The sequence below is a fragment of the Schistocerca cancellata genome, chromosome 9, assembly GCF_023864275.1.
Source record: "Schistocerca cancellata isolate TAMUIC-IGC-003103 chromosome 9, iqSchCanc2.1, whole genome shotgun sequence".
Lineage (NCBI taxonomy): Eukaryota > Metazoa > Arthropoda > Insecta > Orthoptera > Acrididae > Schistocerca > Schistocerca cancellata.
In genome coordinates this window covers 255,395,907-255,409,827 of record NC_064634.1, presented here as the reverse complement: position 1 = coordinate 255,409,827, position 13,921 = coordinate 255,395,907, and the positions used below count along the sequence as shown (strand labels likewise).

The 13,921-nt window shown below is 42.4% G+C and overlaps 1 protein-coding gene across 1 annotated transcript in view; it reads left to right on the top strand.

The window, feature by feature from the left end:
- Window positions 1-13,921, top strand: part of LOC126100792 (odorant receptor 43a-like) — a 55,027-nt gene that overhangs the window by 35,756 nt on the left and 5,350 nt on the right. The window lies entirely within an intron of this gene.

Genomic DNA, 13,921 nt, shown 5'->3' with positions numbered 1-13,921 from the left:
TGCGATCATGAATCCTTCCGTCTCACTGTATATATTGCCGTTTCTTAGCCATGTGTTGGATGCGTCTTGATCTATGTGTGGCTGTGTTAGATGATACGGGTGCTTGCCGTGTAGTGTTTTCTTTTTCCAATTTACTTTCTTTGTATCTGTTGATGTTATGTGATCTAAAGGGTTGTAGAAGTGCTTATGAAATTGCAATGGTGTAGCTGATGTATTTATATGAGTGATTGCTTTGTGTATTTTGCTAGTTTCTGCTCGTTCTAGAAAGAATTTTCTTAAATTGTCTACCTGTCCATAATGTAGGTTTTTTATATCTATAAATCCCCTTCCACCTTCCTTTCTGCTTAATGTGAATCTTTCTGTTGCTGAATGTATGTGATGTATTCTATATTTGTGGCATTGTGATCGTGTAAGTGTATTGAGTGCTTCTAGGTCTGTGTCACTCCATTTCACTACTCCAAATGAGTAGGTCAATACTGGTATAGCATAAGTATTTATAGCTTTTGTCTTGTTTCTTGCTGTCAATTCTGTTTTCAGTATTTTTGTTAGTCTTTCTCTATATTTTTCTTTTAGTTCTTCTTTAATATTTGTATTATCTATTCCTATTTTTTGTCTGTATCCTAGGTATTTATAGGCATCTGTTTTTTCCATCGCTTCTATGCAGTCGCTGTGGTTATCCAATATGTAATCTTCTTGTTTAGTGTGTTTGCCCTTGACTATGCTATTTTTCTTACATTTGTCTGTTCCAAAAGCCATATTTATATCATTGCTGAATACTTCTGTTATCTTTAGTAATTGGTTGAGTTGTTGATTTGTTGCTGCCAGTAGTTTTAGATCATCCACGTATAGCAAATGTGTGATTTTGTGTGGGTATGTTCCAGTAATATTGTATCCATAATTTGTATTATTTAGCATGTTGGATAGTGGGTTCAGAGCAAGACAGAACCAGAAAGGACTTAATGAGTCTCCTTGGTATATTCCACGCTTAATCTGTATTGGCTGTGATGTGATGTTATCTGAATTTGTTTGGATATTAAGTGTGGTTTTCCAGTTTTTCATTACTGTGTTTAGAAACTGTATCAATTTAGGATCTACTTTGTATATTTCCAAAATCTGCAGTAACCATGAGTGGGGTACACTATCAAAGGCTTTTTGGTAATCAATGTATGCGTAGTGTAGGGACCTTTGTTTAGTTTTAGCTTGATATGTCACCTCTGTATCTATTATCAGTTGCTCTTTACATCCTCGTGTTCCTTTGCAGCAGCCTTTTTGTTCTTCATTTATAATTTTGTTCTGTGTTGTATGTGTCATTAATTTCTGTGTGATGACTGAAGTTAATATTTTGTATATTGTTGGTAGGCATGTTATGGGGCGATATTTAGCTGGGTTTGCTGTGTCTGCTTGATCTTTAGGTTTCAGATAGGTTATTCCATGTGCAAGTGTATCAGGGAATGTGTATGGGTCTGCAATGTAACTGTTAAATAATTTAGTTAGATGTGAATGTGTTGAGGTGAACTTCTTTAGCCAGTAATTTGCTATTTTATCATTTCCAGGGGCTTTCCAATTGTGTGTAGAATTAATTGCTCGGGTGACTTCATGTTGCAAAATTATCACTTCAGGCATTTGTGGTATCATCTTATATGTGTCTGTTTCTGCTTGTATCCACCGTGCATGCCTGTTATGTTGTACCGGGTTTGACCATATGCTGCTCCAGAAGTGTTCCATGTCTGTTATGTTTGGTGGATTGTCTATTTTAACGTGTGTGTTATCCATTGTTTGGTAAAATCTCTTTTGGTTTGTGTTGAATGTTTGGTTTTGTTTCCTTCTATTTTCACTTTTTTTGTATCTTCTAAGTCGTTTGGCTAATGCTTGCAATTTCTGATTTTTTTCATCTAATTGCTCTATTGCTTCTTGTTGTGAGATTTTACCTAACCTTTTTCGTTTTTTGTCTGATATTTCATTTCTTATAAATTGTGTTAGCTGTCCGATATCTTTTCTCAGTTTTTCTATTCTGATCTGTAACCTGTGTTGCCATGCTGGTTTTGTGCGTTTCTTCTGTGTGTTGGTTTGTTCTGATCTCTGCCTAGTGTGTATATTTAGTGTAGTGAGTGCTCCTATATAAACCAGTAGTTGTAACTCTTCCATAGTTGTGTTTTCATTTATTTTGTTGTGTATGATTGTGTTGATAGTTTTTATTGTTGTTTCGACTTGTGGGTTATTTGGCGGTCTATGCAAGAATGGTCTAATGTCTGTATTTGTGTCTTTGTATTCTATATATGTCAGCTGAAATTTCTCTTCTATATCTAACACGTGTCTCTCTTCGTGTTCTATTTGTGCTTGTTCTGGTGGCTGTCTTAAGATTTCGTTTTCCTCTGATTGTTTAATTGATGCGTGTTGGTCTTTGTTTGTTTGCTCTGGGATGTTTGAGTCCATTACTGTGTTTTCTTCCTCTTCTGATTGCACATTATTTTGTTCCAGTATTTGTTGTACTTGTTGTTTGATGTTTTCTAATTCTGACTGGGGTATCCTGTTATTTTTGATTATTACACGGATCTGATCAGCTAGTCGTTGTTCTGTTAAAAATTTTAATTCCGGGTATCTGGTAATAAATGTTGTGTATACTTGTGATCTGTATCCAGTTGTGTTCGCTGATATCCGCGCTGTTGAGCGCCCCACAAACCAAACCAATCCAGTTGTGTTGGTTCCTAGGTTTGTTGCTTGGTAATAACAGAACATGAGGTGTCGATTAACGTCATCTGACCATCTCATCCTCTGTCTTTGTTTTCCTTCTAGGGTGGTTGCAGGAAGCATATCCTGCAAAACACCTCTATTCGGATTTAAATCCTTTTCCAGTTGGCTAGCAGTGTCGTTACCATTGTGGGCGGGCATAGGGTTCAAGCGTCGTCCCCGACCATGACGGCACTTGTCCGAGGCTTCTTTAGTTCTGTCCTGAACCAAGTAATCACACTAAAAGGGGGGTTAGCCCTATTAGTGGTTTGTTCTTTTCGTCGCCTTTTACGACTGGCAGAACATACCGGAGGCCTATTCTTCTCCCGGGCCTCCACTATTATTATTATTATTAACCTAGAATGTACCACTACAAGCAAAGGAAATATCGTATCGTCATCGTTATTTACAACGTTAATGAATTTTTTACTTACTGTCTCTCTACTAGAAAAAGCAACTAATAGATCTATGACAAAATAACACGGTATCGAACTTACGAGACACATATTCGATGTATGTATTGTTGAAGTACGTCATCATCGTCATCGTCGTCGACATCATTAGCCTTTAGACATCCACTGCTGATAAAGGCCTGCTGCAGTTTCTTCCATGCATCCACGTCGCTGCTGCATGTTTTCTGGTGTAAGTGATCCACCTTCCATTAGGTCATCATATGGGTCTCTTTTTACCTCTTGGTACCCAACAAAGAATTTTTTTTCGTGCAGACCTCGTTTAAATCGAAACCTCTCTTTCTGGAATAGAGTATAGACGTTTCACGAACTGCAATAGACTCTTATGTTTTTTTTTCTTTCCTTTTTTGAGTTTCGATTCCCCCTAAAGGGGGCGGGCTGGCAGCAGCTTATTACGCCGCTCTTCAGCCTACAGAATTTGTTTTAAAAAGATGAAGATAATAAAAAATAATAACAGTTGGCGATAAAATCGGTGACTTAAAGGTAAAAATGGCAGAAATTTCTGGAGCGTAAAACATAAAACACAGGGTCGATGAAGCTAATAAAATACACAGGAAGCAGAAAAATAATAGACAGACAATTAAAAAAAAACACGGCGACAGTCTGGGTTCTGTTCGCAAGAGATATAAAAAGCACACCCAGCGACAGCATGATTTCTGTTCGCAACACTGTGGAAGGACGCACAACACTGAACACTCACTTAAACACTGCGCTAAAAGTTGGCACAAATGCGACATACCACACCCAAGAGCAGGTGGGGGGGGGGGGGGAAACTGGTCAGGTGACGGGAAAAAGGGAGGGGGGGGGGAAGGAGAGGAAAAGTGAAGGGGGAGGGGGGGGAGGAGCCAATGGAAGAGGAGGATCCATAAGAGGGGTGGGTGGTGCTGAGCAGACGTGCCAGGGATTGGGGAAGGCAGAGGAGGGGAGTACAACAGGACCCAGGGGAGGGGGAGAAAGGAGATGATAGGTGGGGAGAAAACACAGGATGGAAGGGGGGAGGAAGAGGGAGCCCAGGGAAAGGACAGAGGAAAGGAGGGGAGGTGAGGATCAGAGTTGATAGGAAGGATAAATGGAGGGAGAGAGGGCATCATCCGGGAGGGGGAGCTGATGGAAGCCACCTTGGGAAAGGAGATGTAGGGTGTAGAGATGGAGGGTAGGGGGGACACAACGGTGAAGACGTGGCAGGGGGCGGGGATGGGAGAGGAGAGGAGCAACCTGGGGGTGAGGGGATTCAAGACGGCGGGAGGTGTAGAGGATGCGGATATGTTCGAGAAATAGGAGCAGATGGGGGAAAGGAATGAGATCATAGAGGATCCGCGTGGGGGACGGGAGGCGTATACGGAAGGCGAGGCGGAGTGCATGACGCTCAAGGATCTGGAGGGACATATAGAATTTGGGGGGGGGGCAGATATCCAGGCAGGACTGGCATAACAGAGGATGGGACGGATTAAGGATTTGTAGGTGTGGAGGATGGTAGAGGGGTGCAACACCCACGTCCGGCCAGAGAGGAGTTTGAGGAGTCGGAGGCGGTTGTGGGCTTTGGATGGGATGGAGCGGAGATGAGGGATCCAGGTGAGGTGACGGTCAATGGTGAGGCCAAGGTAGGTGAGGGTGGGGGTGAGGCGGACAGGACGTGCGCAGACAGTAAGGGAGAAATCCAGGAGTCGGAAGGAGCGAGTGGTACGACCTACGATGATTGCCTGGGTCTTGGAAGGATTGAGTTTCAGGTGCCACTGGTTACACCATGCAGCAAAAAGGTCAAGGTGATTCTGGAGAAGGCGTTGGGACCGTTGGAGGGTAGGAGCGAGGGCGAGTAATGCGGTGTCATCAGCATATTGCAAGAGGTGTACTGGAGGGGGGGGGGGTTGGGGCATATCCGCCGTGTACAGGAGGTAGAGGAGAGGGGAGAGGACAGAGCCCTGGGGCACACCTGCAGAGGGGTAGAAGGTGTGGGAATTGGCATTATGGATGGTAACATAGGAGGGGCGACTCTTATGGGTTGTGAAACATTTATATTAGGAACTTTAGTTCAGAGATAAGTATAAGAAGATATATGGAAAGAAAATCATAGCCCTAAATGGTTCCTATATTTTCACGAAAGAAACTGAGCCCACTGCAAATGGGTATACAGGGTGGTCCATTGATCGTGACCGGGCCCAATTTCTCACGAAATAAGTGTCAAACGAAAAAACTGCAAAGTACGATACTTGTCTAGCTTGTAGGGGGAAGCCAGATGACGCTATGGCTGGCCCGCTAGATGGCGCTGCCATACGTCAAACGGATGTCAACTGCGTTTTTTTAAGTAGGAACCCGCAGTTTTTATTACATATTCATGTAGTACGTAAAGAAATATGAATGTTTTAGTTGGACCACCTTTTTCGCTTTGTGATAGATGGCACTGTAATAGTCACAAACATATGGTGACAGGTAGGTTTTTTAAATTAAAATACAGAACATAGGTACGTTTCTACATTTTATTTCGGTTGTTCCAATGTGATACATGTACCTTTGTGAACTTACCATTTCTGAAAATGCATGCTGTTACAGCGTGATTACCTGTAAATATGACATTAATGCCATAAATGCTCAAAATGATGTCCGTTAACCAAAATGCATTTGCAAATACGTGTAACGACATTCCTCTCAACAGCGAGTAGTTCGGGTTCCGTAATGTTCGCACATGCATTGGCAATGTGCTTATGCATGTTGTCAGGCGCAGTCGGTGGATCACGATAGCAAATATCCTTCTTCTTTCCCCACAGAAAGAAATCCGGACACGCCAGAATCGGTGATCGTGCGGGTCATGGTATGGTGCTTCCACGACCAATCCACCTGTCATGAAATATGCTATTCAATACCGCTTCATCCGCACGCGAGCTATGTGTCGGACATCCATCCGTGTTGGAAGTACATATCCAATCTGTCATGCAGTGAAACATCTTGTAGTAACATCGGTAGAACATTACGTATGATATCAGCATACATTGCACCATTAGACTGTCATCGATAAAATGGAGGCCAATTATCCTTCCTCCCATAATGCCGCACCATACATTAGCCCGTCAAGGTCGCTGATGTTCCACTTGTCGCAGCCATCGTGGATTTTCCGTTGTCCAATAGTGCATATTATGGCGGCTTACGTTACCGCTGTTGGTGAATGACGCTTCGTCACTAAACAGAAGGCTTGCAAAAAATCTGTCATCGTCCCGTAATTTCTCTTCTTCCCAGTGGCAGAACTGTACACGACGTCCAATGTCGTCGCCATGCAATTCCTGGTGCATATAAATATGGTACGGGTGCAATCGATGTTGATGTAGCATTCTTAACACCGACGTTTTTGAGATTCCCCATTCTCGTTCAATTTGTCTGCTACTGATGTGCGGATTAGACGCGACAACAGCTAAAACACCTACTTGGGCATCATCATTTGTTGCAGGTCGTGGTTAACGTTTCACATGTGGCTGAACACTTCCTGTTTCCTTAAATAACGTATATATCCGGCGAACGGTCCGGACACTTCGACGATGTCGTTCCGGATACCGGGCATCACACATAGCACACGACCGTTGGGCATTTTGATCACAATATCCATACATCAACACAATATTGACCTTTTCCGCAATTGGTAAACGGTGCATTTTAACACGGCTAATGTGTCACGAAGCAAATACCGTCCGCACTGGCGGAATGTTACGTGATACCACGTACTTATACGTTTGTGACTATTACAGCACCATCTATCAGAAAGTGAAAAAGTGGTCCAACTATAACATTAATATTTCTTTACGTACTACACGAATATGTAATAAAAATGGGGGTTCCTATTTCAAAAATGGCAGTCGATATCCGTTTGACCTATGGCAGCGCCATCTAGCGGGCCAGCCATCGCGCCATCTGGTTCCCCCTCTAAAGCTAGACAAGTTTCGTTCTTTGTAGTTTTTTCGTTTGACGGTTATTTCGTGAGATATTTGGCGCAGTTAAGACCAATGGACCACCCTGTATAATCGAAAGAGAATAGAAAGGAGTGCACTAGCCTCACAGAATTTCTACATTAGTTGCGAGCAGAGTGCTGTATCTTGGTGAAGTTTCCAAAATAATGACACAAGACACCACTGTTTTATAACAGAGAATCTGTGCCAACCTTGAAGAGATTTTGCTCCATACAGTTGTCTCCGCAGTTTCCAAGTCTTCGGACCGCTGCACATCTCCTTGAAATGTCAGCAGCTCTCTGGGTACCGGGGTCCCGGGTTCGAATCCCGGCCGGCTTAGTGATTTTCTCAGCCCGGGGTCTGGGTGTTTGTGTAGTCCTCATCATTTCATCATCGTTCGTGGAAGTGGCGAGATTGGACTGTGCAAAGATTAGGAATTTGTACGGGCGCTGACAACCGCGAAGTTCAGCGCCCCACAAATCAAACATCATCATATCCTCGAAACAGTCGCACGTTCGAATCCTGCCGTGGGCATGGACGTGTGTGATGTCCTTAGGTTAGTTAGGTTTACGTAGTTCTAAGTTCTAGGGGACTGATGACCACAGCAGTTAAGTCCCATAGTGCTCAGAGCCATTTGAACCATTGAACCTCTCCACGGGTTACCCGTAGTACGAGGACTCCGGTTCACCATCACAATGAGTCTCCGTGAACAGCGCTCTGAAAGCAGGGGGCACGGAAAGTTGCGCGCTATCTGCCAATAAGAAATCTAGCAGCACACGTTTTAATCGCTTCCCTTTAATCCCATGTGGATGTGATTCCAAACACTCGAACGGTATTCAAGAACAAGAGTTCCATACGCAGTCTCCTTTATAGACCAGCTACACTTTCCTTAAATTCTCCCAGTAACCCGAGGTCGACCAGTTGTCTTCCTTCATACCGGTCTTTAAGTCCTCATTCAATTTCATTTTGTTTTGCAACATTACGCCTGAGAGACTTAATCGACACAATTTTGTCAAGCAGACCATCACTAATGCTGTATTCGAAAACTACGTCCATACTTATCTGCATTAACTTCCACTTTTATACGTTTATAGCAAGTTGCGGATATGAGACCTAGAAACCAAGTTTTAAATTGTAGGACGTTTCGAGAGGCAGATGTGGACTCTGACCTAAATTTATTGGTTATGAACTGTAGATTTAAACTGAAGAAACCGCAAAATAATGGGAATTTAAGGAGATGGGATATGGATAAACTGAGAGAACCAGAGGTTGTAGAGAGTTAAAGAATGATCATTAGAAAACGACTGCCAAGAACAGGGGAAAGAAATATAGTAGTAGAAGAGATATGAAATAGTGAAGGCAGCAAAGAATGAAGTAGACAAAAAGACGACGGCTGGTAGAAATACTTCAGTAACAGAAGAAATGTTGAATTTAATTGATGAAAAAAGAAAATATAAAAATACAGTAAATAAAGCAGGCGAAAAAGGAGTAAAAAAGTCTCAAAAATTTGACTGACAGGAAGTGCAGAATGGCTAAGCAGCGATGGCTAGAGGACAAATTTAAGAATATAATACCATATATCACTAGGGGCAAGATAGATGCTGCCTACAGGAAAATTAAAGAGACCTTTGGAGAAAAGAGAACCACCTGTTTGAATATCAAGAGCTCAGATGGAATACCAGTCCTAAGCAAAGAAGGGAAAGCAGAAAGGTGAATGAATTATATAGAGGGTCTACACAAGGGAGCCCCCCCATGAACCATGGACCTTGCCGCTGGTGGGGAGGCTTGCGTGCCTCAGCGATACAGATGGCCGTACCGTAGGTGCAACCACAACGGAGGGGTACCTGTTGAGAGGCCAGACAAACATGTGGTTCCTGAAGAGGGGCAGCAGCCTTTTCAGTAGTTGCAGGGGCAACAGTCTGGATGATTGACTGATCTGGCCTTGTAACATTAACCAAAACGGCCTTGCTGTGCTGGTACTGCGAACGGCTGAAAGCAAGGGGAAACTACAGCCGTAATTTTTCCCGAGGACATGCAGCTCTACTGTATGATTAAATGATGATGGCGTCCTCTTGGGTAAAATATTCCGGAGGTAAAATAGTCCCCCATTCGGATCTCCGGGCGGGGACTACTCAGGAGGACGTCGTTATCAGGAGAAAGAAAACTGGCGTTCTACGGCTCGGAGCGTGGAATGTCAGATCCCTTAATCGGGCAGGTAGGTTAGAAAATTTAAAAACGGAGATGGATAGGTTAAAGTTAGATATAGTGGGAATTAGTGAAGTTCGGTGGCAGGAGGAACAAGACTTTTGGTCGGGTGATTACAGGGTTATAAATACAAAATCAAATAGGGGTAATGCAGGAGTAGGTTTAATAATGAATAAAAAAATAGGAGTGCGGGTTAGCTACTACAAACAGCATAGTGAACGCATTATTGTGGCCAAGATAGACACAAAGCCCATGCCTACTACAGTAGTACAAGTTTATATGCCAACTACCTCTGCAGATGATGAAGAAATAGATGAAATGTATGACGAGATAAAAGAAATTATTCAGGTAGTGAAAGGAGACGAAAATTTAATAGTCATGGGTGACTGGAATTCGTCAGTAGGAAAAGGGAGAGAAGGAAACATAGTAGGTGACTATGGATTGGGGGGAAGGAATGAAAGAGGAAGCCGCCTTGTAGAATTTTGCACAGAGCATAACTTAATCATAGCCAACACTTGGTTCAAGAATCATAAAAGAAGGTTGTATACCTGGAAGAATCCTGGAGATACTAGTAGGTATCAGATAGATTATATAATGGTAAGACAGAGATTTAGGAACCAGGTTTTAAATTGTAAGACATTTCCTGGGGCAGATGTGGATTCTGACCACAATCTATTGGTTCTGAACTGCAGATTGAAACTGAAGAAACTGCAAAAAGGTGGGAATTTAAGGAGATGGGACCTGGATAAACTGAAAGAACCAGAGGTTGTACAGAGTTTCAGGGAGAGCATAAGGGAACAATTGACAGGAATGGGGGAAAGAAATACAGTAGAAGAAGAATGGGTAGCTCTGAGGGATGAAGTAGTGAAGGCAGCAGAGGATCAAGTAGGTAAAAAGACGAGGGCTAATAGAAATCCTTGGGTAACAGAAGAAATATTGAATTTAATTGATGAAAGGAGAAAATACAAAAATGCAGTAAATGAAGCAGGCAAAAAGGAATACAGACGTCTCAAAAATGATATCGACAGGAAGTGCAAAATGGCTAAGCAGGGATGGCTAGAGGACGAATGTAAGGATGTAGAGGCTTGTCTCACTAGGGGTAAGATAGATACTGCCTACAGGAAAATTAAAGAGACCTTTGGAGAGAAGAGAACCACTTGTATGAATATCAAGAGCTCAGATGGCAACCCAGTTCTAAGCAAAGAAGGGAAGGCAGAAAGGTGGAAGGAGTATATAGAGGGTTTATACAAGGGCGATGTACTTGAGGACAATATTATGGAAACGGAAGAGGATGTAGATGAAGACGAAATGGGTGATAAGATACTGCGTGAAGAGTTTGACAGAGCACTGAAAGACCTGAGTCGAAACAAGGCCCCGGGAGTAGACAACATTCCATTTGAACTACTGATGGCCTCGGGAGAGCCAGTCATGACAAAACTCTACCATCTGGTGAGCACGATGTATGAGACAGGCGAAATACCCTCAGACTTCAAGAAGAATATAATAATTCCAATCCCAAAGAAAGCAGGTGTTGACAGATGTGAAAATTACCGAACTATCAGTTTAATAAGTCACAGCTGCAAAATACTAACGCGAATTCTTTACAGACGAATGGAAAAACTGGTAGAAGCCGACCTCGGGGAAGATCAGTTTGGATTCCGTAGAAATGTTGGCACACGTGAGGCAATACTGACCTTACGACTTATCTTAGAAGAAAGATTAAGAAAAGGCAAACCTACGTTTGTAGCATTTGTAGACTCAGAGAAAGCTTTTGACAATGTTAACTGGAATACTCTCTTTCAAATTCTGAAGGTGGCAGGGGTAAAATACAGGGAACGAAAGGCTATTTACAGTTTGTACAGAAACCAGATGGCAGTTATAAGAGTCGAGGGGCATGAAAGGGAAGCAGTGGTTGGGAAAGGAGTAAGACAGGGTTGTAGCCTCTCCCCGATGTTATTCAATCTGTATATTGAGCAAGCAGTAAAGGAAACAAAAGAAAAATTCGGAGTAGGTATTAAAATTCATGGAGAAGAAGTAAAAACTTTGAGGTTCGCCGATGACATTGTAATTCTGTCAGAGACAGCAAAGGACTTGGAAGAGCAGTTGAACGGAATGGACAGTGTCTTGAAAGGAGGATATAAGATGAACATCAACAAAAGCAAAACGAGGATAATGGAATGTAGTCAAATTAAGTCGGGTGATGCTGAGGGAATTAGATTAGGAAATGAGACACTTAAAGTAGTAAAGGAGTTTTGCTATTTAGGGAGTAAAATAACCGATGATGGTCGAAGTAGAGAGGATATAAAATGTAGACTGGCAATGGCAAGGAAAGCGTTTCTCAAGAAGAGGAATTTGTTAACATCGAGTATAAATTTAAGTGTCAGGAAGTCGTTTCTGAAAATATTTGTATGGAGTGTAGCCATGTATGGAAGTGAAACATGGACGATAACTAGTTTGGACAAGAAGAGAATAGAAGCTTTCGAAATGTGGTGCTACAGAAGAATGCTGAAGATAAGGTGGGTAGATCACGTAACTAATGAGGAGGTATTGAATAGGATTGGGGAGAAGAGAAGCTTGTGGCACAACTTGACTAGAAGAAGGGATCGGTTGGTAGGACATGTTTTGAGGCATCAAGGGATCACAAATTTAGCATTGGAGGGCAGTGTGGAGGGTAAAAATCGTAGAGGGAGACCAAGAGATGAATACACTAAGCAGATTCAGAAGGATGTAGGTTGCAGTAGATACTGGGAGATGAAGAAGCTTGCACAGGATAGAGTAGCATGGAGAGCTGCATCAAACCAGTCTCAGGACTGAAGACCACAACAACAACAACACAAGGGAGGTGTACTTGAGGGCAACATTATAGAAATGGAAAAGGACGTAGATGAAGATGAGAAGAGAGATATGATACTGCGTGATGAACTTAACAAAACAGTTAAAGAGTTAAATCGAAACAAGACCCTTGTAGTAGACAACATTCCGCTGGAACTACTGATAGCCTTCCGAGAGCCAACCATGACAAAACTCTTCCGCCCGGTGAGCAAGATGTATGAACCAGGCAAAATATCGTAAGACTTCAAGAAGAATATAATAATTCCAATCCTAAAGAACGCATTTGTTGACACGCGTGGAAATTACGGAACTATTTGTTTAAAATTCACGGCTGCAAAATATTAATACGAATTCCTTACAGATGAATGGAAAAACTGGTAGAAGCTGACCTCGGCGAAGGTCAGTTTGGACTCCAAAGAAATGTCAGAACACGCAAGGCAATACTGAATCTACGACTTACCTTACAAGATAGATTAAGGAGAGGCACACCTACGTTTCTAGGATTTGCAGACTTAGAGAAAGCTTTGGACAATGTTGACTAGATACTCTCTTTCAGATTCTGAAGGTGACAAGGGTAATATACAGGGAGCGAAAGGCTGTATACATTTTTACAGAAACCAGATGGCAGTAATATGAGTCGATGGTCACGAAAGGGAGGCACTAGTTGAGAAGCGAGTGAGAGAGTGGTGTAGACTGTACTTGATCTTATTCAAACTGTATACTGAGCAATCAGTAAAGGAAGCAAAGGAAAAACTGGAAGTAGGAATTAAAATCCGTGGAGAAGAAATTAAAATTTTGAGGTTTGCCGATGAGATTGTAATCCTGTCAGAAACAGCAAAGAACCTGGGAGAACAGTTGAACGGAATGGATAGTGTTTTCAAAGGAGGCTGTAAGATGAACGTCAACAAAAGCAAAACGAGGAGAATGGAGTGTAGTCGAATTAAATCAGGTGATGCTGAGGGAATTAGATTTGGAAATTAGACGCTTTAAGTAGTAGATGAATTTTGCTATTTGGGGAGCAAAATAACTGATGATGGTTCTGAACGGCAATACCGTCTCATATACTGTACCGCCATCAGCAAAGGATCAGTCATCCCGCCCGCCAGGTCATTAAGGTATACAGAAGGCCATACCGATCCTATAACGCATCCCCGCGGTGCTCATGACGATAACATTGTCTCTGACGAACACTCACCGACGAGAACAACGTAGAGGGTGCTATTCACTTCTGTAATCATCGAGCAACTCACACACGTATTAGGGAAGCTCTTCTGTATGTTCGGACGTTCGTTAATAGACTGCAGTGAGGTACCATTTGAACTGATTACGGAAATCTAGGAACACAGAATTTGCCTGTCACCTTTATCCATGGTTCACAGGATGTCGTGTCAGAAAAGGTCAAGATGAGTTTCGCACGAGCGAGGCTTAGTTAATCCTTGCTGATTTGTGAACAAAAGGTTTTCGATGTAAAGGATATTTATTACATTCGAAATGGGAATAGGTTCAAGAATTCTGCAGCATAATGATGTGAAGGATATTGGTCTGTAGCTTTGCGGGCCCATTCATTTACCGTTCTTATGTACAGGCTTCACCAGTATTTCTAACCGTTGCTTGGGACTTGGAGCTGGACGAGAAAATTACGATAAATGCAAGGTAAATAAGGGACCAGGGCCATGGAATACTCTCTTAATGAAACTGGGATTCCGTCCAGACTTTGCGACTTATTTATTTTCAACTCTTGAAGTTGCTTCTCAACGC